General features: G+C 40.1%; 1 long non-coding RNA gene across 2 annotated transcripts; it reads left to right on the top strand.

Annotated features, from left to right (window-relative positions):
* Positions 1–78: 78 nt before the first annotated feature.
* On the top strand, positions 79–23878 carry LOC123458446. 2 transcript variants are annotated; one of them, XR_006635660.1, is made up of 5 exons: positions 79–137; positions 5085–5140; positions 6685–6828; positions 14052–14262; positions 23632–23878. It is a non-coding gene; the product is annotated as an uncharacterized LOC123458446 (long non-coding RNA). The 2 variants fall into 2 exon arrangements; XR_006635659.1 differs by lacking the exon at positions 79–137 and adding an exon at positions 239–322.
* Positions 23879–24544: the final 666 nt, after the last annotated feature.

The following is a 24544-nucleotide window of genomic DNA, read 5'->3' as shown; positions in this document are numbered from 1 at the left end:
CTCCCGCCCGCCCGCCCGCCGCCTCGGCCCCTCGCGGTAACGGTCGGTAGCGGCCCGCGCGCGCCGCCCGCCGGGGGCTCGCGTCGGCCACGAGGGAGCGTCCGCGGCCCGCGCGCCGCCGCCGCCGCAGCACGGAGGTGAGCGCCACGGCGGCCGGCCGACGGGGTGGACCCCCGCGCGGGGGACCCGCCTCCCCGTGGGGGGGGGGTAGAGGGAGGCTGCGGCGCGCGTGGGCGTGGTCCCTTCCGGCCACGCGTGTCCTCTGCATCGCCGACTCTCGGCTCTGCTCCAGCACGACGACTTCTGAAACCGAGCCACGGAGGTTGGTGCCACCGAGTGTCCCAGTCTGTCACGCAGACATCCTCATTACATAATCCTGCCACTCTGGGCCGTGTGGCTGTTTTCTCTGCTCCCCCACCTTCTCTCCCTCGGCTCCCCCTCCACACTCAACAGTTTTGTTTATTTTTATTTTATTTTATTTGTTTACTTATTTGGTGTCAAGGACTGGGAGGGTCTTGCGAGATACTGAAACATTTTAGAATTTATGGCCCGGTTACCGTGCCTGTCACCTCCTCTCTATGTCAAATTTAAGACTCATTTCTTAAGGATGTCTCTATTTTCCGCTTTATTTGCACATTGATGGCTCTGCTGCTGCTTGGCTGGCCACGACCGCCAGCGCCTCTGATAGAATTGTGCTAATATGGGAAAGGAAAGACTGATCGTTAGCAGGCAGACGGAATCCACAGAGCATCTGGTGGGGTGTCTCCGTGTTTATCTCGCTGGTAAATTCGGGGTTTTGACATTTTATCTAGATGCCGGGTGAGAATCTTTCCTGTTCCCTCATCTCTCCCCCTTTCTATCCATCAGCTTTTCTACTGGGGAACTTGCTAACTTGTTAGCTGTAGTTCAGGGTCTCTGGCCTCTCTCCACCAGCAGAAGTGGGTCCTATTTCATCACAAGTTACCAGTTGTTTTCTTTCATATTTACTTACTGAATTACTGTTATATCTATATTTTTCTGAGTATGTTGTACTAGGGGGTACTCTGATCGTTTTGAATGTAGGCCTATTAAACTTCATTTTAAAACTTCCCGAGGGTTTACTGGTTTGTCATGTCTGCACGGATCTAGTTACGTACCACTCTTAAAATGTAGAGTTTTAAAATAAGATTCAGGATTGTGCTGCCAAGACTTGGCCACGGAGCTTGCTCTTCAAGTTTTGGGCAAGTAGGGTTGTCATTGTTTCAATCAAGTGCAAAGGAGGTGACGCCTGTTTATTTAGTGTAATAGCTGTTTACAGTTAAAACTTTAAAGACTCATAAAAGTAGGTCTGTTGGATTTTAAAGATCTCATCATTCTTGTGGGGGAGACACACCAGCAACACCAGGAAAGGCAACAGATTGCTTCTGTCATATCACTTTGCTGTTTTCGAGTGTACTTAAAGGATTATGATTGATAAGGCTCTCTTGCCAGGGAATGTTGACACAGGTGTGCATCGTTATCTTAATTAAGATCCCGAGAAAATGTTGTCTATAAATGGAGACATAAGAAGGACAGCATATTTTTTTGTACAGTTTTGCTTTTGGAGAATTTAATTGCACTTGAAACCTGTCTTGGAGCTTCCAGATTTTGTGAGCCATTTGGCAGAAGAAGTTTTAGAGAGAAATGGTAGTTTGACGTTAAGTGCTCTGGCATGTTCTGGTACTACTTGTGGCTTTTTGGCTGTACCTTATGTCGGCTTTCTTTGTACTGTCTGTGGGGAATAATAGTTTCTAATTTCCAAAGAACAGCATAAAATAGAGCCCTGTATTGTTAAGCAAATGTTTATTACTGTACAAAATAGAGATGTAGATGTTTAATATACAGAAAAAGGAATATAATGAGAAGGCAAATATATGAGAAATTTCTGCTATTTAATGTTTTGGAAAAGAAATAGTTTCTTGGAGTATCTCAGTGATAGAAAAAAATCTCTCACATTATCAAGTACTTAGCCACAATGTTTATGGAATGCTTCATTTTATTTCTAGAAATAGAGGAAAACTTTCATTCCTCCCAAAATGTTGTATTATAAAATTGAATTTATGAGCCAGAGAAGATAGTGAGTTCATTAGCTTACAATTCAGAACATAACCTGAGTGACCATTGAAATAATACTACTGTCCTTCATTCTTAACCTCTCAGTGTAAAAACAATGACAAGAGGGATGCTGTAGGTGACTTACCTTTGGCTTACCCAGCCCCTCATACCCTCTAACATGAATGTTACATTAAATTTCCTTCTCTCTTTGTAGATCACATTTCCTGAAAGCTGGCTGTCAATCAGTGTTTGTGTAAGATGTGTGTGTATGTGTGTGTTTCCTTATTATTAACCTTCAGTGTAGAAAGGAAAGTGGGGGAGACTATGGGCATATGATTGGTAAAGCCAGGTGTAGAGCATAGTTCATTCTTGACTCCAAGGATAATTGGCTGGTTAGAATTACATGGTAAACTCTAATCAAAGGAAGACTTATTTAGATTTGTTTGCTGAACCGAAAACAAGAGCATTAATTTTGAGATCAAGGCTTTATTTATCCCCCAAACCCCCATTAGAATTTTTCCTCTGGCGGCTACAACCCCCATCATTGTGCTTTTATGCATATGTTATTTTTAAATTGGACACATTATGTTAAAAGAAATGGAATGCGTGTGTGCAGGAATTATCTATCGTAACTAGTAATACAAATCATTATTAGTATTGTATATAGTTTAGAAAGCATAGGAAAAAATAAAATGCTATTTTGTTGATAAGGTAATAAATGAAATGAGTCCCGAGTGAATTAACCATGGTTTTAAAAATAGATTATGAAACATGGTTTCATACTTGGAACAGTGTTTTAATTCTGAACTAGCAGAGCATGCTTTGAATGTAGTATCTCCCAACCTTGTATCTTTCACTTCAGTTCTCACATTGTGTTGACTATTGTATTTTTAGCATCTTTTGGTATGTTTTTTAGCAGTTTTCTAGAGAATATTTTTTCTTAATAGAATAGCAGCTGCTGCATCTCCACGAATGTGACAATCCAGGAATTTTTTCCTTGCTCAGTAATGACTCTGCTTTGCTTTCACAGCACTGCCTACTCTGAGGTGTGATACTGATGACTTATTTCTGCATAAACTGGCAGTGTTTTCATAGCTCTTGTATATCTAAACACCAATTTAGCGGGGCAAATTAACTTATGCTTCACAATCAAAAACTAGTATATTCTAATGTGGTTTGAGTTTCAGTCTTTATTAGTGAGGATGCACTTAACATTTGTTCAAGAGAAGAGAATATAATTTTCTCCTACAGTTGTCATTTATGTAATCCATTTTCCAGCCTTTTCTCAGGCTAATGCTATTCCACATCTTGATACATCTTATATTTGTTTATTTACTATAATATAGAATGATACCTTGGAAAAAATTACATTAGATGTTCATGTCTCATATCCCAAAAGTATTTCTAGTCTTCTGTGTTTCCTTAAACAAAATTGTTTCCATTTTCTGTACAGGTGATAAATACAATACTTGTATAACACACCTAGATGGTTTCTTCCAAGTTTACTTCCAAACTATGAGGTTCCTTAACATGTTGATTAAAATTTGTCCTTGCATATGACAAGGTAGGTGTGGGTGTGCCTCTGTGTGAAATGGCCCAGAATAGCACCAGGATGGCTTCACTGAAGTATGTGTGTTGGTAATAGAGGCCAAGTATTGAAGGTGAGAAATGCCACCTGATGCCTTTGATTTTAAAATTCTCTTAACACACTAAACTAAAAAAAGAATTGTTTATTTGTGGAATGACTGAATTATTTATTTTTATTTACAATTCATGTTGGGATTACGTTTGAATAACTTATTCAAATGACATCATTGCACAGTGAAGTCTATAATGTGTTTTTCATAAAAATTCAGAACAAGGTTGTGATATTTAATAAGAATAGAATTATTATTTAAAGGAAAATAATTTATTTATACTAAATTAAAATTTGAAATTATTTTAGTTATATAGTTCTTTTAAGAATAATTTTAATATAATAATTTTGGCTTCAGTCATGGGTATGAAAGTCTTAATGACAGGCAGTATATAGGTGTATGCAAAATTTTTAATGTACCATCACAAATAGAGCTTTCCAATATAGGTGGGTTCAGAAAAGCTATGAGAAAGAATTATTTTGCATGCTATTTGTGTTATCTGGTGGACAGAGCAAGAAACTGGACTTAAGAGATTCAGAACATTTTAGTAAGTAATAAAGATAATTCTAAAACAAACAAACAACAACAAAAAAAACCTCCAAGATATTCTGCAGAACAGCAGCTATAGTTAGCTTGACTCCACTAGAACAAATGCTTCTCAGCAGATCCTTACTGGAGTACTGGAGTGGTTTTGACTGTAATGTGAAGCAATATTTAATTGTTTGTAAATAATAGCCTGTGTTTTCCTATTACTGATTGGGACTTACAGGAATGAGGTTTCCCAGATGACAGAGGGCATTACAGCACGTTAGAAACATGCCGCACAAATAGGGAGAGAATGGTAGACAGGCAGAAACCCCATTCCTCTTTGTGTACCTTTAAGCTTAGGATTTTGTTTTGTTTTTAGGCCATGATAGACTTGTTGAATTTAAACATAAGAAGATTGGGGTTTTATTTTTCTTTCTAAAGATAAATATAGAGCCACACATATAAATATAGGAATATAAATATAGGAAAAATCTTAATGTGCAGATTTATCAAGTTTCACATCTGTTGTGGGCCCAATTTGTTATTATGATTCATATTTCATTTAAAGGCATTCAAGTGCATGAAAACTCTTGTTTATGTGTTGTAGAGGTTGTGGGGCACTCTTGGAAAGATGAAGAAACACCCTTTAAGTAGTACTGGGCTGTGGTTGATTAATTGAGAAGGTTATACTAAATGTTATCCAGTGGAAGTGGCTAAAGAGTATGCTTTTGAGAAATGTATCATCCAGGAATAAAATCAATTGAAGTATCCGTAATTAAATTGTAATTCTATGAAGGAAGGAAGTGGTAAGAGAGATGAAACTAACTGGCTATTTTTCTCTTTAAGAATCAGAGCAACTGGAAGAAGTGGCTGCTAGAAGGAGGAGACTGGGAGACAGGAAGGTAATTGTGTCTCTTTTAAAGAGCACTTTCCTCTGTAATCCCAAACCTTTATTGCCTATGAGAGTTTTGTTCAGTAGACAGCAGCTTCTTTACATCCACGCTATGGGAACCTTCTAGTTTCTTCTGCTAACTTTCCTAGCCTGCTTCTCCCAAGGCCACAGGCTGTGTTGGGAGAACTGAGAAATAGCATCTCGACCTACTCAGCGCCCTTAAAATAGCTTCTCTCTGAGAATTAGCTCTGTGCTGGGTGTCCTGCACAGCTCGAGCAGATGACATTTCAGTTTGCGGTTGAGGTTGCCTTCAGCCTACTGTGGAGCTGGCCTCGTTGGCCTCTGCTCTTTGTGTGCCCTCCACCTAGGGATGTGTTCTTCACGCTGACTCCCTGCCAATCCCAGCCCAGCTCCTATGGGGAAGAAGCGCACATTGGCACAGGGATGCTGAGCCCTGGCAAGAGGCGGCCCAGCCTAGGCTGAGGTGACCAGGCTCCAGCCTGGACTCTGCTTTCCTGAAATCCTGGCCATGGTCATACTTTCCCGTCCTGCCTTGGTTGGCCCCTGCATACATTGCAGCTGTTGCAGGGACTCATGGAAGGGAGAGCCCTGCTACTTTCTGGATGCCGTCTTTGACAATCTATCCATACACTTTTTCCTTTTCCAAACCTATTGCTGGCATGGAAGAAATAAAAATTCTTGAAGAATAAAAGTGGGGCTACATGTGTATCTTTATGAAAGGTTCTGTATTCTGGGGTCGTGTTGCCATCCACATTCAATATTAAGTTGGTCTAAAGCAAGAGCAAGAGCAATGACTTGTCTATGAATGTTTACACAGGCTTCAGGTATGTAGTAACGTTCATGTATGTTTTCCTTGCCAAGAAAAATGATATACAGAAATTTTTCTCATCAAACATGCTGCCTGCCCCCTGCCCTATATCTAGTGTGGAATATTAATAAGACAATAAAGGACTTTGAGTTGTCTAGTTATATAATTAAGCAATTATTAAGAAATATGACAGTTCAAATTGATTTCTTCCATGAAAGAGACTGGTGTACATTTAAAAATGCAGACCTGAGTAAAGGCACCTTAATCTTCAAGTTAAATAGTGCTTTTGGCTAGCTCTGTAAGGGAGTGCTATTGGCTTCAGATTCCTGTCAGCAGCGGTGGAAATATTAAAATGTAGTCAAAAATGCTTATATCAAAGTGATTGTGTTTACATTTACAAAACTATTTGATATTCTAACCATGACCAACTTTCACACTTGCTGTAGTTTTTTACATTGACTTTTGTGAATGGAATGCCAGGGGTTTTTAAGTTAACTAGGTCTTACTGGTCACCTTAGAATATGCTGCAATATTACAAGGTTGAAATGTAGTATTTATTAATGGAAGGAAAATGTAAAATTCAACATTGGGGTATAGGAGACCTTTCAGCCTACCTTTATGTCATAACAGTATGATCTTGGTGTCTGAGGCACTACTGTTTGTCACTGTCACACAGATAAAATTATGGAATGTTCTGCAACCCAGTGTCTTTCTGTTCATTCCAGATCGTGTACTTTGTGATGGACTTGGAAAATAAAAGGCACACATGCTTTAGAGAGCACAGTTGAGTCGAGTCGTGGGCCTGATTCCCGGGCATCCAGACACAGACCAGCAGCCTTGATTAATTTAGAGCTTTGGAAAGGGGGCAGGTAAACTGTTTGCAACAGAAATTTACTAATGCACCAACCATTTAAATTAAATGTTTGTTAACATAATGGCGATGGCATTTTCTCCTCCTCCTCCTTGTGGTTTTGTCCAACTCGATGTTCCAGTGGCAGTTGCGCTGACTGTTAAGTGTTTAAATGATGACACCATTATGTGAAGTGATTTTGAAATGAGAGATTCCAGCCAAGAATTACATCTGCTCCCATCGCCTTCAGATCATACTCGCTGCGGTCCACATGATGATTGATTTGTTTGTGACAGATTGCAGGAAGCAGTCATTGATTTTTCAATATTTTACCTTAAAATTATTTACAGTTGTAACCATGGGGAGGTATTTCCATGGGCTGTCAGCCCCTGAAAGACTAGGATAATATTCCCTGCTCTCTGACAAGACAAATTACCTGTAATGAGTGCAGTAGCTGAAGGGTATACTTTTATTTTAAAATATGTCAATAACCCCAGTGACTAAACGAATATTGATTTAGCATAATGAAGCCTGAGTAATGTGAAAATGAGCTTTTTCAAGGGGCATGGTAAAGACTGTCTTTTTAGCTGGTTGTAAGAAGCTTTTCATTCTTTTCAGCTAGCTGGGAGATGTAGGATTTTGTGTCTGTCAAGAATGGTAGTATCGCTTGTGGTAAACCTGGGTCCAGATGATGTGCCCTTGTTCTTCTCAAGTCTTATTTTGAACCTTCATTTTAGTCATAGGCTAGCTGCTAATTTGATGTCACCATCTTTAACAGGCTTAGTAGTTTTACAGTTTCCATAGTAAAATATAGTGCAGGATACCATTTGTACATGGTATCATAATATATTAAAACATTTCCCTTGGGTTATTATAGTATTTAATGTGCTGGGTTTGATGGTAGACCAACTCCTAATCTCTGGGCATCAAATTGCTTCCACTGAGAAGATTAACTCAAGTGCTGACTTCTGCATGTTTCCATTTTTGTTTGATTTCTTCCTCCTCTTTTATATAATCCCAATGCTTAACATCTTTCAAACAATAATAGTAGTAAGTACAGGCACTCATGTTTTTACTTATGAAGCTGCATGAAGACGCAGGTCTTACAGCTATGTCTGACTTGGTAAGGAGGAAGGTAGGATACATCCAGTTGGTAATGTTCATCCAAAAGCAAGTGTTCAAACAGTGTCCGATTGATAATTCCTGGGAGTCTAACTCATTTTATGGTAACTAATAGTCATAAAATCATTAAAATCAATAGATAAAATCTTTAGACATCAACAATAAGTTGTGATTCAAAGGAAATCTGGATGACTGAGAGGCTAGCTTCCTTATAACACAACAATGGAAATGTTAAGATAAAATTGAAATATAAATATCACTTTTGCCAAGCATGGTGGCACACACCTTTAATTGCAGCACTCAGGAGGCAGAGGTAGGAAGACCACTGTGAGTTCAAGGCCACTCTGAGACTACATAGTGAATTCCAGGTCAGTCTGAGTTAGATCAAGACCCTACTTTGAAAAACCAAAAAAGAAAGTCGTACATACATACATACATACATACATACGTACATACATATCTTTCAATGGAAAAAAGAGGTAGGCTCTAGAACATATTATTGTTTGCCTTTTCCCCAGTAATTTGCCTACATGTGTGATATAGATGAGCTCTGCCACTTGTCCTTGTTTTGTCCTGCAATGAGCTGGGAACTCTACAAAATACCATCCCTATGATTTCATGTGCTGTAAGATTTTATTTCTCCACCATCTTCTGTTCCCTAAATCGATTCTCTCTTCCTGTAGAAAGATATTTGACATATAGAAAGATGAGGGCCATGCCATCATCAGATAAGAACCTAGAGCCAAAATTCTTCTACCATTAATTGAATTTATAGAATTACTTAGATTGCTGAGAAAAAATTTTTTTAAAATAAAGCATCCTTTTTTTTTTGCTTATTTGGATTTTTTATTAGTTATGTATGAAGTATATATACAGTCATGTTGAGTTTTCAGACTAATCTATGCTAAAGAAAAGCACTTGTACTATTATTTAGTACTTGGGGGAAAATTTAAAAACTTACAGTCAGTGCCTTATGATCCCATCATTTAGTGTGAATCTGTATGTTCATTTTATAGTGTATGTACAGCTATTTGTGTGAGCTAAATATAGTAAATCTGTCTTTAAAGTGAAGCTTTTCTGAGAAAATTGTTCCTTTGAATACTGTGCCTTTTTCATTTCTTTTCTTCCCTTGAAAAAAAGTTACCCTGCCCCTGTCCCTATTTTAGGGAAAATTACTTATAGTAAATAATTTTTAAATCATGCCCATGATTAGGTAGGGTTGATTAAAACATTTGGTGAAGGAGAATAGTGCCCTGCTTTCAGAATCTGACTTGTTTATGTCTATTAAGATAAACAGTTTACTTTGATACGGTACATGCCAGTCTACTTATTTAATTTTTTTTCCTGAATTCACTTCACTGTGTTTCGTCTGACCTTCTATGATAACTTAATATAGGAACAAATTAGCATATAATTCTATTTTCCATGTGACCTCAACCACTTGCAGAATTGTACCACCCCTTTCAGAGGGCAGCTCAGTAGTCTGTAGCCTATAGCCTTAAGTGTTTGTGAATGCTCGCTGCATCTTGGCTGACTTTCTTGTTATTGAAACGTTTTAAAATAGCAAGTCAAGGGAACACTTCACCCCTATTACCAAGTTATTAAAATGTCTCCGAAAGGTAGCATTTTCAATTAGTGTCCATAATTGATTAGTGATTTGTCTTCTCCCATGCTTAAAGTGGCATGGCTAAGTTACACATAACGAGTGACGTGCAAAATATTAAGGATTGATGACGATCATCATCACGGCAACTCAGTTTTATTTTAATTGTAGATTTAACTACTGGTCTGATCTTTGAAATGTCCTAAGCTCTGTTCCAATCTAGTGCAAAAAATGTGAAGAATTCAAGGCCTGAGTTATTCCAACGTGTGCTGGATGCTGTCATTCACAGACTGAAGCACTCTTCCAGTTTATACCCTCCATTGTCATGCAGAAGAAAGCTAAGCTTCTCCTCATCACCAGTTTTCTTGAAAATGCTTAATAACCTAGACAATTGCTGACAATTTCTGCTTTCATCAAGAAACAGGACAATTAAAATACATTTTATATGTTAACTTTTTCTAAGATGCCTTTATAAAAATATTTTTATTTGTATGGCTATATGTGGATTTGTGTGCACATGTGGAGGTCAGCAGACAGCTTCAAGGTATCTGTGTTTCTCCTTTGAGGCAGGGTCTCTTGCTGCTGCAAACAAATGAATGTCAGACTAGCTGTCCCACAAGCTTGAATTCTCCTGGCTCACAAATGTGTGCACCACTTTACACCCAGCTGTGCATGGGTGTTGAGGAATTGAACCCTGGCCAGCAGGCTTTGCAAGCATGCACCTTCAAGTACTGAGCTATTGCCCTAGCCTTCTAAAATGTCTTTTTTGGATTGAATGAATATTGATGCTTGAAAAAGTTTTAACAATTCCTTTGCTGTAGTAATTCTTCTAGCAATCATGTATCATTAGAATAGATTTAAAAGCCCTTTTGTAATGTGCCTCTAGTTATATTTATGGGGGAAAAAAGGACTTGACAGGTATCCATATGTATATTTTAATTTTCTGTTATTAGTTCCTCTGGAATACTACATTTATTCCTGGAACAAATCTATTAGTACAGTTCAGATACTAGAAAGAAAAAACTTGTCTTAACTAGCAGACAGTTGTGTGTGGGAACATTAAATTGACATAAAGGAGGTTGCAGTGGCTGTTGAACCACTAAAGAATTCCCTTTAGGTCCTCTGTATATCAGAAGGAAAACTCATATACACAGGAGGCCTGCAGACCTGGTGATAGGAACTGTGAAGGGGTGTGTTTATCTAGAGGGGTCCCCAAGGCAGGGAATTGGGAGAGACAGAAAAGCCGGACACATACAGAAGTTTCTGTGAGTTAGTCTTCCTTTTTAATATTTAATTAAATTAATTTATTTATTTGACAAAGAAAGCATGTGGTGGGGGGGAGAGAATGGGTGTGCCAGGGCCTCCGGCCACTGTAAATGAACTCCAGATGTATGCGCCCCCTTGTGCATCTGGCTAACATGGATCCTGGGGGATCAAACCTGGGTTCTTTGGCTTTTCAGGCAAAAGCCTTAACCTCTAAGATATCCCTACAGCCTGCTCTGAGTTATTTATGTGGGCAGCCCAGCTTGTGCAAAGACTCCCAAGTACCAGGATGACTTCTGAAGTTTAGGTCTCAACAAAGTGAATTCAGTAGGTTAGAATATTTCTCAGTTAAATTTTCTAATATTTTTATTTTATTTACTTGAGAGAGAGAGATAAAAAAAGAGGCAGAGAGAGAGAAGGAGGGAAGAAGGGAATGGGCATGCCAGGGCCTCTAGCCACTCACTGCAAATGAACTCCAATCGAAACACATGCATCTGGCTTATGTGGGTACTGGGAATTGAACCTGGGTACTTAGGGTTAGCAGACAAGTGCCTTAACCACTAAGCAATCTCTAAAGCCTTAGTTATATTTTTAATTTAATTATACTTTGAGATAATTACAGTTGTACAAACCAATACAGAGAGAGTGTTTAACCTTTGACCTGGCTTTTAATATCACATAGATGTTTAATATCATAACCTGAGTATTGATGTTGAACAACGAGGACAGAAATAACCACACAAGGCCTCCCTTTTTACCCTTTTATAGCCACACCTACTTCTACCCTATATTCCCAACTCCATCAACCTCTGGTCTGTCCTGTTTATATGATTTTTCTCCTTTAAAAATGTTATGTAGGACTAGAGAGATGGGTCAGTAAAGTGCTTACTTACCATACAAAGGTGAAGGACCTGAGTTCAAATCCCCAGTACTCATGTGAAAGCCAGATGTCATGGCATATGCCTATGATCCCAGCAAGGCCAGTAAAGATGGGATGATTTTCAAGTTGCTGGACAGCTGGGTTAGCCTCAAGAATGAATTCCAGGTTCAATGAAAGACACTATCTCAAAAAATTAAGAAAGCAATGGAGGAAGATATCCAATGTTGATCTCTAGCCTCCACACATATGCACACCCATGCATGTACACATGCACCACACATGCACAGATGTTACAGTTACACAGCCTTTGAGATTGTCTTGTTTTGTGAAGGTTGAGCTTATGTGTGTCTACTTCACTTTTTTTTTTTTTCTTTTTTTTTTTTGGCTGAGTAGTAGTCCATGACATAGTAGACCACAATTTGTTTGGTTGTTTATGGCTAGGATTTAAAAAAGGGCTATTTCTTGGATTTTACTGTTAAAAATAAAACTGCTTTGTAAACATTACTGAAGCAGATTTTGTGTGAGTATAAGTTTTCATTTTCCTGGGAGGAATGCCCAGTAGTAAGATTGTGGGTTATAGTGCAATTATGTGGATGATTTTTTTAAAAAATTATTTTCATATATGTATATATTTTGATCATAGTCCCCTCTGCACCTCCTTACCACTCCCTTCTCCTGAACCCTTTCTTCCTTCCAGCTAGTCTTCTATTTTGCCTCCCCATCCTCTGGCTTTTATGTTCTTTCTGCCCACTCTTCTGCAATGTTCCTGAGCCTTTGAAAGGGTGATAGAAACCAAACTTTATTTTTAAGACTGCAATTAATTGGGGGAAGGGACAAGTTATGAAGCATTTATGTTTTTGTTATATATTTTACATTGATTGCATTTGTTGTTTTAAACCATGACGATTATCTTAAATTACTTATAGCAGATACAAGAAGACATTTTCTCCCACGATCTATATCATAGTTTTTTTCATTAAAAAATAACTTCTTTTCTTGATAAACAGTTTCTATAGGAGAAAGAAAAGTCCACTACACTAGAAGAGATGATGTCACGTTGATAGGTTACTTGGGGTAATTTGGGGTCATTTTTCTAAGGTTTAATAAGGACTTGACATTAAAGGTTGCACTATGATTTCTTTATTGACTGGCCTTAGCTTTGGCTCTTCCCATCTTGTGTGAAGTTTTGCTTCTAGAATGCTCTGCACAACCAAAGTTCAGTGTTGTTGTAGAAAATTCTGATTCAGGGCTGGAGAGATGGCTTAGTCATTAAGGCACATGCCTGCGAAGCCTGAGGACCCAGGTTCGATTCTCTGGGCTCCATGTAAAGCCAGATGCACATGGTGCTGCATGCATCTGGAGTTCATTTGCAGTGCTATAGGTCCTGATACACCCATTTCACTCTGTTTGTCTTTCTCCTTCTCTCTGTCTGTAATAAATAAATATCTTTTTTTAAAAAAAGAAAACTCTCATTCAATTCAATTGTCTGCACTTAAGAAGAAAGAAAAAGAAACAAGCATTCTTTTTAATAGCTGACATTAAATTAAGAAAACCATGTTTAATGGAAGAAATATTATTCAAGGCCCCTGTAGGGATTATACTAAATTATATATTTACTAAGACATGAGGGCTGTGCAAAATCAGGTATGAACTTCTGGGAAGGATTTTCAAGGAGAATTTTACTCAGATTTCCCATGGAAATATAAATAAATATATATATATATATGTGTGTGTGTGTGTGTGTGTGTGTGTGTAACACACACACATATATACATATGTATGTGTATGTGTGTATATACACACATACATATATATATAAACTTATTAAAGGTATAACTATATGGTAACCGGTTTCTTTGCCTTTAAGAAATACTGTACGTGGGCTGAAGAGATGGCTTAGCATTGAAGTCATTTGCCTTTGAAACCAAAGAACCTAGGTTCAATTCCTCAGGACTCACGTAAGCCAGATACACAAGGTGGCACATGCATCTGGAGTTCGTTTATAGTGGCTGAAGGCCCTGGCATGCCCATTCTCTCCCTCCTCCTTCCTCTCCTCCTTTCTTTCTCTCTCTAATAAATAAAAAATTAAAAGCTTTAAAAAAAGAAATAGGTGTAATCAACTGGTCCCAACAATTCCTCCAACAGTCAGTATTAAAATCTTACTTTTTTGAATTAGGAACTAGGCTCAGGGGACCCTAGTCTTTCAGTGGGTTCCTCTTTAGCTTACTATGGTTGTGGCCATAGTGACATTAAAGGAATAAGATAATTAAGTATTCCTTGTTCTTCCAAATGACACATGTAAGATGGAATGTGCACATGGAATCTTTATTACCAGGGTCATCATTGATTGGTCTTTCCTGTGTTAAACTTGTAGGTCCTGGGATCCTCACAATGAAGAAGATACTGCAACCCTTATTCCCTCGACATGGTTCTCATAGCTCTGAGGTGGGCAAATGTAGACATATTGGGGGCAAGAGGCACTAGTGGAGATAAAAATGATGGAGGGGCCCTTGCCAGAGACAGGCTTGTGTGCCAGGAGCTCATCCACGAGACATGGAGGACCATGGATGGGAGCACAGTTGCAGGTAAGTAGGGTGGTGTCTGGTCTGACCAGAATTTCCTTGGCCATCAAAGGGTATGCCATTTCTCAGAAATATGTTTATTTAACAAGTATTTATCAGAAATGAGGTGATTCTTTAGAAAAACAAAATTGGATTAAAGTGCTCAGATCTGTGAGCTGGAGGTATAGCGCAGTGGTAGGGTGCTTTGCCTTGCATGTGTGAGGCCGTGGGGTCCATTCCTAGCTCCACAATAAATGAGTAAGCCTGAGTGAAAGTCCAATAGCTGTCTTTCCTCATAAAATCAGGGCTTGGAAGATTCCTTTATGTTATGAGGCTCAATTTATTTTTCTTCATTTATATTGAAAAAGAAAGGAATATTTTGTTCTTCTCTGGTATCTTAACTACCTAATCTGTAAGGCTATAATACTTTAAATTTTCTAGTTTGAGGCTTAAAATAACAACTTCAAGGTCTTTTGGAGGAGCTTCAGAAGTCAAACTAAGACCACATGTAGATACAACATTATAAATGAAGGCTACACATATATGAGTACAGACAACTGATAGCTTCACTAAGAAATTACTTTGAGCAAGTAAAGACAAGGAAGTGTTTAAATGCATATTACTCTTTAAAAAGTTCGAGGTCATAAGACAGTGTTAAGAGCCTTTTCAATTTTAGGAGCTTTGATATAGGTCCCTTTAAGGAGAATTTGGAAAATGAAAAACATAAATTTCTCTCTTTTATTTTATTTATTTTATTTTGTTTTTGCCATACTGAAGATACAACTTATATCCTTGCATATGCTAGGCAATTGTCTGCCACTAGGCTATATTCTCAACCTTCTATTTTGAGATGAGATCTTACTGATTTGCTCATCTGGCCTTGAACTCAGCCTCGGCTGATCTGGAACTCGGCATACTCCTGCCTCGGCCTTTTGAGTGTCTGGGATTACAGGCTCTTGGCAGTAGGCCTGGTTGAGTTTCTTTAAATTTGTGAGTCATAGATTCAACCAAAGTAGTAACAAGACAGTGAAATTAAGGCCCTTAGGGTTTTATGTTTAGATATAATATTGATTCTCGTATCCCCCAAACATGGCCTTCTCAATGAGATGAAAATGAATTGTTTCACAAAATCACATTTTATGAAAGGGCTATATGAAGCCAGTGACTTAGAACTTGCGAGTAGAGACCATAACAAAGCTTTGTGGAGTTGTCTTGTCATACTGTTGATGTAACAGTTTCAAAATATGAAGGACAAGGAAAACTGTAATTTTAGACAGCTTTTTAAAAAAATTTTAGGAATACTGTAAATCATAGGTTGGCTGCCACGAGACTTCATGACTCTGTAGTGATTGCTGTATTCTCATGCTCTTTTAAATTGCCAGGCACTTATGATTTTGTTCTCTAATTGTTTATATTTTCTCCACAAGATGGTTTCAGAATATCATACTGCCTTACTATTTTAACTAACTTAGCCTCTTTGAACTTTGATGTAGATGTACTGAGGTATGTGTAGTATGTTAGCAGCCCTCTTTGCTTTTTCCCAGTAGCCTTCTTACTCAAGCCTTTTATCATTGGTGCAGAAAAGTAGCAGACCAGGGCTGGAGAGATAGCTTAGCAGTTAAGGTACTTGCCTGCAAAGCCAAAGGACCCAGGTTCGATTCCCCAGGACCCATGTTTCAGCCACATGCACAAGATGGTGCATGTATCTGGAGTTTGTTTGCAGCAGCTAGAGGCCCTGGCAAGCCATTCTATCTGCCTTTCTTTGTCTCTCAAGTAAATAAATATGCAAACCTTAAAAAAAAAAAAAGTAGCAGACAAATTTTACTTGTGGACGTCTGAAAATGGAGATTTGTTTTTCAAATGGGAAAACTGAGGTCCAGGAAGGGAAAATGACTTGCAGCCAGCACTGAGGATCTGGCTGCCTTTGACTCCTGCACCAACAGCACTGCTGACTGAAGGCACTTGTTGGGGCTTCTAGAGCCAAGTTACCAGATCCCTGAGCTGCAGCCGGTTCTTAGTGATGCTGTGTTCCTTGTGCTCAGAAATAAGCATCTGCTACCCCCTTGTTCATGTCATATAGACCTTTGGCACTGAATATGGGAGGAGTAGCAAGCATGCATGTGTTCATCTCAGAACTGAACTTCAGCTCCTGTGTTTCAATGAAATGTAGGGACTCAGGAATACACCCTCTTCCCTGGTGCATAGAATGGGCACAGGGTTCAGTACCTGAGGTAAAATGGTGATCAGAGCAGCTACAGATTTTGTCTCTGCAGAGCTTCAGCTTAGTTTCACTGGCTATAAAGTGACCATTTCAGCTCAACATGACCAGAGAGCAAGGCCAGGTGCCCAGGAGCACAGTCATTCTCTAAATCTAATGGAAGGAGGGAGAGGTCCAAGAAGGCTTCCTAGAGGAGAGGGGTCATTAAGTTGATCCCTGAGAAAAGGCTTCTGTGTCCAGTCTGACAGGAGTGTCAGAACAAGGCTCAGAAGGCTTGGGTGTGACCAGCTGAAGTGTGGGCTTCACATTTTACCAACAAATCCCTTAAGGATTTACATATAGGACAAGACCTGCTGTTTATAGTTTTAGTGTGTGTGTGCATGCACGCATGAATATGTGTGTGTGCAGGTGTGTACATGTGGATGTGCATGTGGAGGTCGGAGGACTATTCCAAGTGTTAGTCCTTTCCTTCTACCTTGCTTCAGACAAGGTCTCTGGGTTACTTGCTGCTGTGCTTTCCAGTGTCCTATTCTGTCTCCACCCTGGGATTGCAGATTGGCACGTTTACATGGATGCTGGGGATCCTTATCTACTGTGCCCTCCCCCTAGGCTCAGGTCTGTGGTAAAGGTGTTACTTTGGGTCTTGGCATGGAGAATGCATAGGAAGCCAGCAGCAAGGTGGCAGCATTGTTGGATATTAAGAAACTAGTTAGGTTTTGTTATTTTTCTTCCTTTGCCATTTCGACCTTTCTTTTCTTCCTCTCCCTCTTTCCCTCTCTCTCCCTCCCCCTGTGGAGGTAGGGATGGAACCCAGGGCCTGAGGAATGCTAGGTAAACACTTACCACTGACTCACACTGCTGCCTGCCAGTTAGGTTTTCATAGACAGTTGTTGAGGAATAAGGCTAACAGTTGCTTGAGCTTCCAGCACAGTCAGGGAAGGTATGGAAGGAGGTGTGGAAACTCCTGAGCGTAGCCACATATCATGAAGAAAATGACTTGAGGACTGACCATCTCAGAGAGCAGAGGAGCCACAGGTGGGGAAGGGCAGCCGGGTGGCCCAGAAACAAGGTCATGGTGATGACACTGATATGGAGCCCAGGAGATACAAGATACAAGATACACGCTCCTTGTAGGCCCAGCAGCTGGTTTTGAAGTGCTGGTGAAAGTCCCAGGAGCTTGCAACTCATAATCTGGTTTTCATATAGGTGTACTTCTTTTTCCTGTGAAAGGTCTCATGCTCAAGAAATGTGCTTTCTTTCACTGTTTTTATGAATTTGTGGTGTGTGTCATTAGATTTTGTGTACAGTAAGTCTTGAGACCAACTACTCAGTATTATTGGTTAGTGTTTGGGGTTCAGAAGTATGTAAGGGAAGGAAGTATGAAAAGTATTTAAGTAGATGAAGAATTTCAGTTGCACAAAGAGATGATTTTGAAGGCAAGATCTGGTTATGTAGCTCAGGTTAGCCTGGAATTCAGTTTTCCAGCTTCGACCTCCCAAATGGTGAGATTATAGGTATATTACCGCCATACCTTCTTTGTTCTCAGTTTTGATAGTTTCCTGGATCTTATTTGTTGGAATGGTAATGATTGTATTGGCATAATGTGCTTACTATAGTAGCCATACCCCTCCTCTCTTGGGGTTTATAGTCTAGTGGGCAGACTATAAATCCTACAGATAGCATGATGTGACATTCCTGTCTTCATCTGATAAATAGAATTAAAACATGCCATGAGAATGACTTACGACTCTGAAGTCCTATAACCAAGAGTGCTTGCATGCAGAGTGCACTGCCACCTTCCTAGGTGGGACAGGCATATTCAGTACTGGCCTGCCTGGCTGCCTGTCCAGTGGGCTAAGTGGCAATCAGGATGTGATAGGGACAGAAGCCCCTGATTGTTCCTGAGTGACTAAGGGACATAGAGGTATGACCTGTTTTCTCAAAAGTACAAGGACAAAGAGTAGTTTGGTCACATAGGATGGAGAGTTAGCAGGAAGCTTGGAACCACTTTGTACTTCCTGCTGAATACCTTGAAACCCACCAGGAGGCTGAACAGTGTTAGAATTATATAACCAAATGAATCATCTGAGCAAGTCATAATGCATGATTTCTCTTTTCTGGGTCCAATCTTATCTGTGCCATAGGAATGGGCATTCCTGCTTCTGGCTAGCCAGTCATTTGCTTTCTCTTTTCCATTTTCTCCTAATTCTTGTCTCTCTTCTCTGTCTAAACTTTTTTACTCCTTCTTCATTCATTTCCCTCAATTCCTCCCAGTCTAGCTTTGGCCCTCTAGGCCATTCTTGCCTATGCCCCAGTGGGGGAAGTTTGCCTATTTAGATGCTGAGCTTGTAGGAAACGGTGATGTCTCATCCTGCCAAACCTCTGTGCAGATCATGGTGGCCCAGGCTTCTGATGCTGTTATTGTTGGCTCCTCCTTGGCCCTGGCTCTGACATTTTTTTCTGGCCATCTCCCTTTGTGTGACCCTCAAAGATGGCCACATCCTGGCATACTACCCTCCATTGGAGCACTGCCCATTGCCTGACATAGGTGTGAGCGTTTTTATTCCCTCCACCACATGTCCTTGCAGTTCACAGAATCCCTCATCCCCAAGAACCTAGCCATGAGGTCACGGGTTCCTCAGTGTTACCTGTTAGGTCAGTTATAAATAAGAAAAATAAAACATCATCTTACCTTAACTTATTCCTAATATTATCCAGTTTTACTATAGAATCAAATTTTTAAATTTTTCCCTAAGGAATATTTTTAATATTACTTGCAAGGCAGAAAGGCAACACATTCCCTCATGCTTTGTGTTTTATTTCTCTTTCACCTTTTTTTGTGTGCATGTGTGTGTGGTCTGCATGAGTATATGAGTGTGTACGTTTATATGTATTTGGGTGCATGGATGTGCAGGTGTCCACATGTGTACTTATGCCTGTGTAGCCAGAGGCCATTGTCAGAAGTCTTAACTGTCCTCTTCACTCATTGAACCCAGAGTTTACCAATTGCAATGTCATAGACAGACTATCTGGTGAGCACAGGGGATTCTCCTATCTCTACCTCCCCAGTGCTGTGATTAAAGTTGCACACCACCATGCCTTGCATCTTGCATGAGTTCTGGTTTTACATCTCAGGTCTTCATGCTGGCATGGCAAGCGCTTGATCCACTGAGCCACCTCTTCAGTTCCTCTATTTTTGAGGGATATTTTTGCAGGGTATAGAATTCTCAGTATTCTACTTCACCCTTTCCTCTGGGACAGTTTCTGAGGAGTTGATACAAGACAGTAAGCTATCTTGTCATTTGGCTTCTTTTAAGATTTTTTAAAATGTAATTGCTAGCGGAGAGAGACTGGGCATACCAGGGCCTCATATAGTTGCAAACAAACTCCAGATGCTTGTAGTGCTTTTTAAACATTATTTTATTTTTGAAAGAGAAATGGGTGTGCCAGGGCCTATAAGCCGCTGTGAACAAACTCCACTCACATGCACTCCCTTGTGCACATGTGCAACATTGCACACTTGCATCACTTTTGTGTCTGGTTATGTGGGACCTGGAGATTTGGCCAAGCATTCTTAGGCTTCACAGGCAAGCACCTTAACCAGTAAGCCATCTCTCCAGCCTGTTGGTAGTGTTTTTGTGCATCTGGCTTTACAAGGGTACTGGGGAATTGATTTGCAAGTAAGCACCTTTAACCACTGAGCAATCTGTCTAGCCCTTTCAAGAATTTGATTTTTGATTTTCTTGTGTTTGTGTATGATAGACATTGGTGTATATTGTTATACATTTTATCCTGCTCATGTTCTCAGATCTTGGATATATGGTTTGGTGTCTGACAGTAATGTGGGGAAATTCTTTTTTGTGTGTGTATGCACATGTGTACATAGGTATGCACCCCATATGCGTGTGTGCAGAGGCTAGAGAAGAACCTTGGGTTTCTTTATCACACACCCATCTAATTTCTTGAGATGGGGTGACTCCCTCAGTCTAGAGCTTCTGCCAATCAGCAATTCTCAGGTTATCTTTATCCCACATGGTTGGGGGTTACAGATTTGTGTGGCCATGCCCAGCTTTTTAAAAAATAATTTTGATTGACAGCTTCTGAAATGATAGACAATAAACCATGATAATCCCCCCCCCACTTTCCCTTTGTAACTCTACTCCCCATCATATCCCCTTCTCCTCTGAATCAGTCTCTCTTTTATTTTGATGTCAACTCTTCCTCCTGTTATGGTGGTCCTGTATAGGTAGTGTCAGGCACTGTGAGGTCATTGATATCTAGGCCATTTTGTGTCTGAAAGAGTGGATTGTAAGCAGTGGTACCCTTCCTTTGGCTCTTACATTCTTTTTGTCACCTCTTTCACAATGGACCCTGAGCTTAGGAAGGTGTGATAGAGATGCTTCAGTGCTGAGCACTCTTCTGTCACTTCGTCTCAGCACTGTAGTATCTTCTGAGTCATCCCAAGGTCACCATCATCTTAAAAGAGAAGCTTCTCTACCCAAAAGTGAGAGTAACATTAATAAATGGGTATGATCATTAAGAGAAGTACTCACTGTCATGTCCAGCTTTTTACTTGGGTTCTGTGGAGTTGAACTTGGAGGTCTCTGGCTTAAGAGATTACATTCTTAAGCAAAAAGTGCTCTTAATCACTAAGCTAACTTCCCAGCTCTGTTTTTTTTTTTTTTACTTTTACTTTTAATTTCTAATTTTCTTTTTATTTAATTTTCATACAAATATATATTGTACATTGACCATATTCTCTGCCATATCCCCCACCTTTCCTTGCTAATTTAGGAAAATTCACAATCATTGTATATTAATGTTTTCTTTTCTCAATTTTTATTAACATTTTCCATGATTATAAAAAATAATCCCATGGTAATATCCTCCACCCCACTTTCCCCTTTGAAATTCCACTCTCCATCATATCCCCTCCCCATCTCAATCATTCTACTTCCATATATATTGTATTTTAATATTTTCATTTATTTATTTGACAAAGAAAGAGAGGGACAGAGAGATTGAGAATGGGCATGCCAGGGCCTCCAGCCACTGAAAATTAACTCTAGACTTGTGTGCCCTCTTGTGCATCTGGCCAATGTGGGTCCTAGGGAATCAAACCAGGGCCCTTTGGCTTTGCACTTAACCACTAAGCCATCCCTCCAGCCCTGTATTAATATTTTGTGTGTTTCTGTTTCTCCTCTTTTATCTAATGTTGTATTTATTATAGAGAGATAAAGGAAGATAGAGAAAGACAGAGATTAATTGAGAAAATGGGCATACTAGGGCATCCAGCTACTGAAAACTGCAAACACATGTACCACCTTACGTGGGTACTGGGGAATTGAACTTGGGTCCTTAGGCTTCCCAGGCAAGTGCCTTAACTGCTGATCCATTTCTCCAGCCCTCTGTTTCTCCTCTTGCTCTGTTCCTCACACTTATCTTTGCTGTTTTCCCACAGTTCCTGGAAATGATATATTCTATTTATTTGTTTTTGTTTTTCTTTCATGTCTTTGAGGCAAAGTGCTGTCTGGTAGCCTTGGCTAGCCTGGCCCTTGTGCTGGCCCTCTTATCCTCCTGCTCAGCTTCCCAAGTGATGCAGTCTGTAAGTGTGAACTTGTGTTTGTCGTTAGTTTTTAGTCATTCCTCTTTCCACTTCTATTCCGGCAGTTTTGGTTGAGATATCTTCTAGCTCATGTATTTTTCTCAGTATAATTTGCATATCAAAAACACTCTTCATTTCTGTTTTATCTTTAGCATTTATGTTTGATACTTTATTAAAATCTTCATACTTCTGTCTATGGCAATATAACCCTAAACGTGCCTGATTTCATCTGATCTTCAAAGCTAAGAAAGTGTTGGACCTGGTTAGTGTTTTGGATGGAAGAATCTTCATATCTCTGTTTACATTTATTTTCCTTACCCCTGCTTTATCATTGGAATTGTTCATCTATTAATCATTGTCTTCATTGGTTTGTGTTAGTAACAGAGACATGAAGTGAGTACTTTATAGAGAAGAGAGACCTGTTTCCATAGTTGTGGAGGCTCACAGTTGGACTTATTTGTCTTCACATGGCAGAGCAACAGAACAAGTAGTTTATAGAGAGATCTGTTTCCATAGCTCTGGAGACTCACAGTTGGATCTTGCCCATGTCCTCACATGGCAGAACACTCTTTCGTCACGGGGCACAGAGTGGAAAAGGGAACCCACTCCTGCAAGCTTTTTATAGCACCATTAACATACTCGTGACATCCTCTCATTCAGAGTCTCCTGCAAATGCTGTTGAATTGAGCAGTAAGTTTCCAACAGAAGAGCTTTGGGCAACAGAAACACTCAAGCCATCACAGTTCTCCTTATTTCTGGCCTGACAGTTTTCACCTCCTTGCCGTGTCTGAGACAGACTCTAGCTGTTTGTTCTTCAGGGTGCTCTGTAGTTCCTCCCTGAGAGCTGAAGTGAAGGACTGGGTGAAAGGAGCACTGTAACTAGGCCTTTAGGGGGTTGCTGGTGAGGCATGGACAGAGGAATGCTGTGTGGACCTGGGTCTTCCAAGGAGCCTTGTCTCTGCATCTTCTTAGCCTCTCTCTCCCCAGTAGATAGGGCAGGGTGGGTAGGTGGACCAGAGCCCTTAAGCCTGGTATAAACTTGCAGGGTCCTGACCTCTGTGTCATTTCTTACAGGTTAGCTTTCCTCTGATAAAGCCCATGCAGGATACACTTGGGTACATGTGGCTTCTCCTGGGGGCAGATCTTATTGGCATGGACTGAGTGAATAGAAAGCTCTGGCATATTCCAAAATCATTCCCCTTCCCCTTCATGCCAGAAACACAAGGAAATTTGGTCTGCAGTGTTCTTCCCTCTAGTACCTTAGTGAGCCCCCAGGAGAGAGACTGCAACAGAGCATGGGGCTCGCAATGACTGAGTGCTCCTGTATTCTTCCTGTGACGATAGTGTATGAGCTCTGGCAGTTGGTCAATTACAGCTAGGGCTTTCCTCCCCTGGCCCTGTTCTCACTGAGGTCTCTGCTATGATTAGATGTTCTCTGTATGTACTGACTTGTATCTTCTATTTGGGGGATAGTGTTTTTTTGTTTGTTTTATTTTGTTATGTTATGTTTTGTTTTTTTCCTGTGACCTCAAATTTAAGAAAAGTCATTGAGGTTTCAATTATTTTTCAGATTTTTACCTACTAAAGTGCAACTTCCAAGTTCTTCATATGCCTGGCTGGAAAGCAGAGATCTTTATTTTTACCTGTCTGTGATAACAACAACAGAAAAGCAGAAAATGGGACAAAGCATTTAGACTTATAACTTGACATTGCCCTAGTACCTCAGTATGTGATTCTGTGGAATATAATATCTTTCTACAACTGTTATTGTTTGTGTCTGGAATGTCCCCAAATGCATTAAAGACTTGTTAAAGACATTCTCCCCAGTGTGGTGCTGTTGGGAAGTGGTGGGACCTTTGGGAGGTGGCTTATAAGCCTATAGGTCATTAGACCATTCCCTCAAAAGGGAAGTGGCACACCTAGCCATGCCTCTTCCTGCCCATTCCCTGACTTGTGATGTTTTACTTCATCATGCCCTCCTGGCTCAGGCCTGGGCCAGTGGATCAGGGACTTGAACCTCTAAAGCTGAGAACAACACAAACTTCCCTCCTTGAAAATTCCTTTCTCGGATATCTTGTTATAGAAACAGAAATCTGACTTACAATAGATTCAAAACAAAGCAGTGGCCACCAACGGTTGGTCTGTCACTGCTCCTTGGGATGAGGACTGCGTCATGAAAATGAAGATTTGAGGTTGACTTGTCCTTCCCTGAAGTTGTCTCAGAAGTTCCCTAGGAGTCTTGGAAGATCAAACTCTGTGGGTTTCTCAGGGAAAGACAGAGGTCTTCAGTGACACTTTGTATGTCATTCTTGCTGTCAGAGGGATCTTCCTGAAATGAGATTGATCCCATCATAGCAAGCTCTTAAATCCTCCCAAGACATGACTGACACTTCTCACTCAGTGCCATTCTCAAGGTCTAAGATATGCCTAGTCCAGAAACCTCTGCACCCTCCAGCCTGGGCACCTTATCTAGTGTTGCCCAG

The sequence above is a fragment of the Jaculus jaculus genome, chromosome 1 (assembly GCF_020740685.1).
Source record: "Jaculus jaculus isolate mJacJac1 chromosome 1, mJacJac1.mat.Y.cur, whole genome shotgun sequence".
Taxonomy (NCBI): Eukaryota; Metazoa; Chordata; class Mammalia; order Rodentia; family Dipodidae; genus Jaculus; species Jaculus jaculus.
This window is presented reverse-complemented; position numbering and strand designations above follow the sequence as displayed.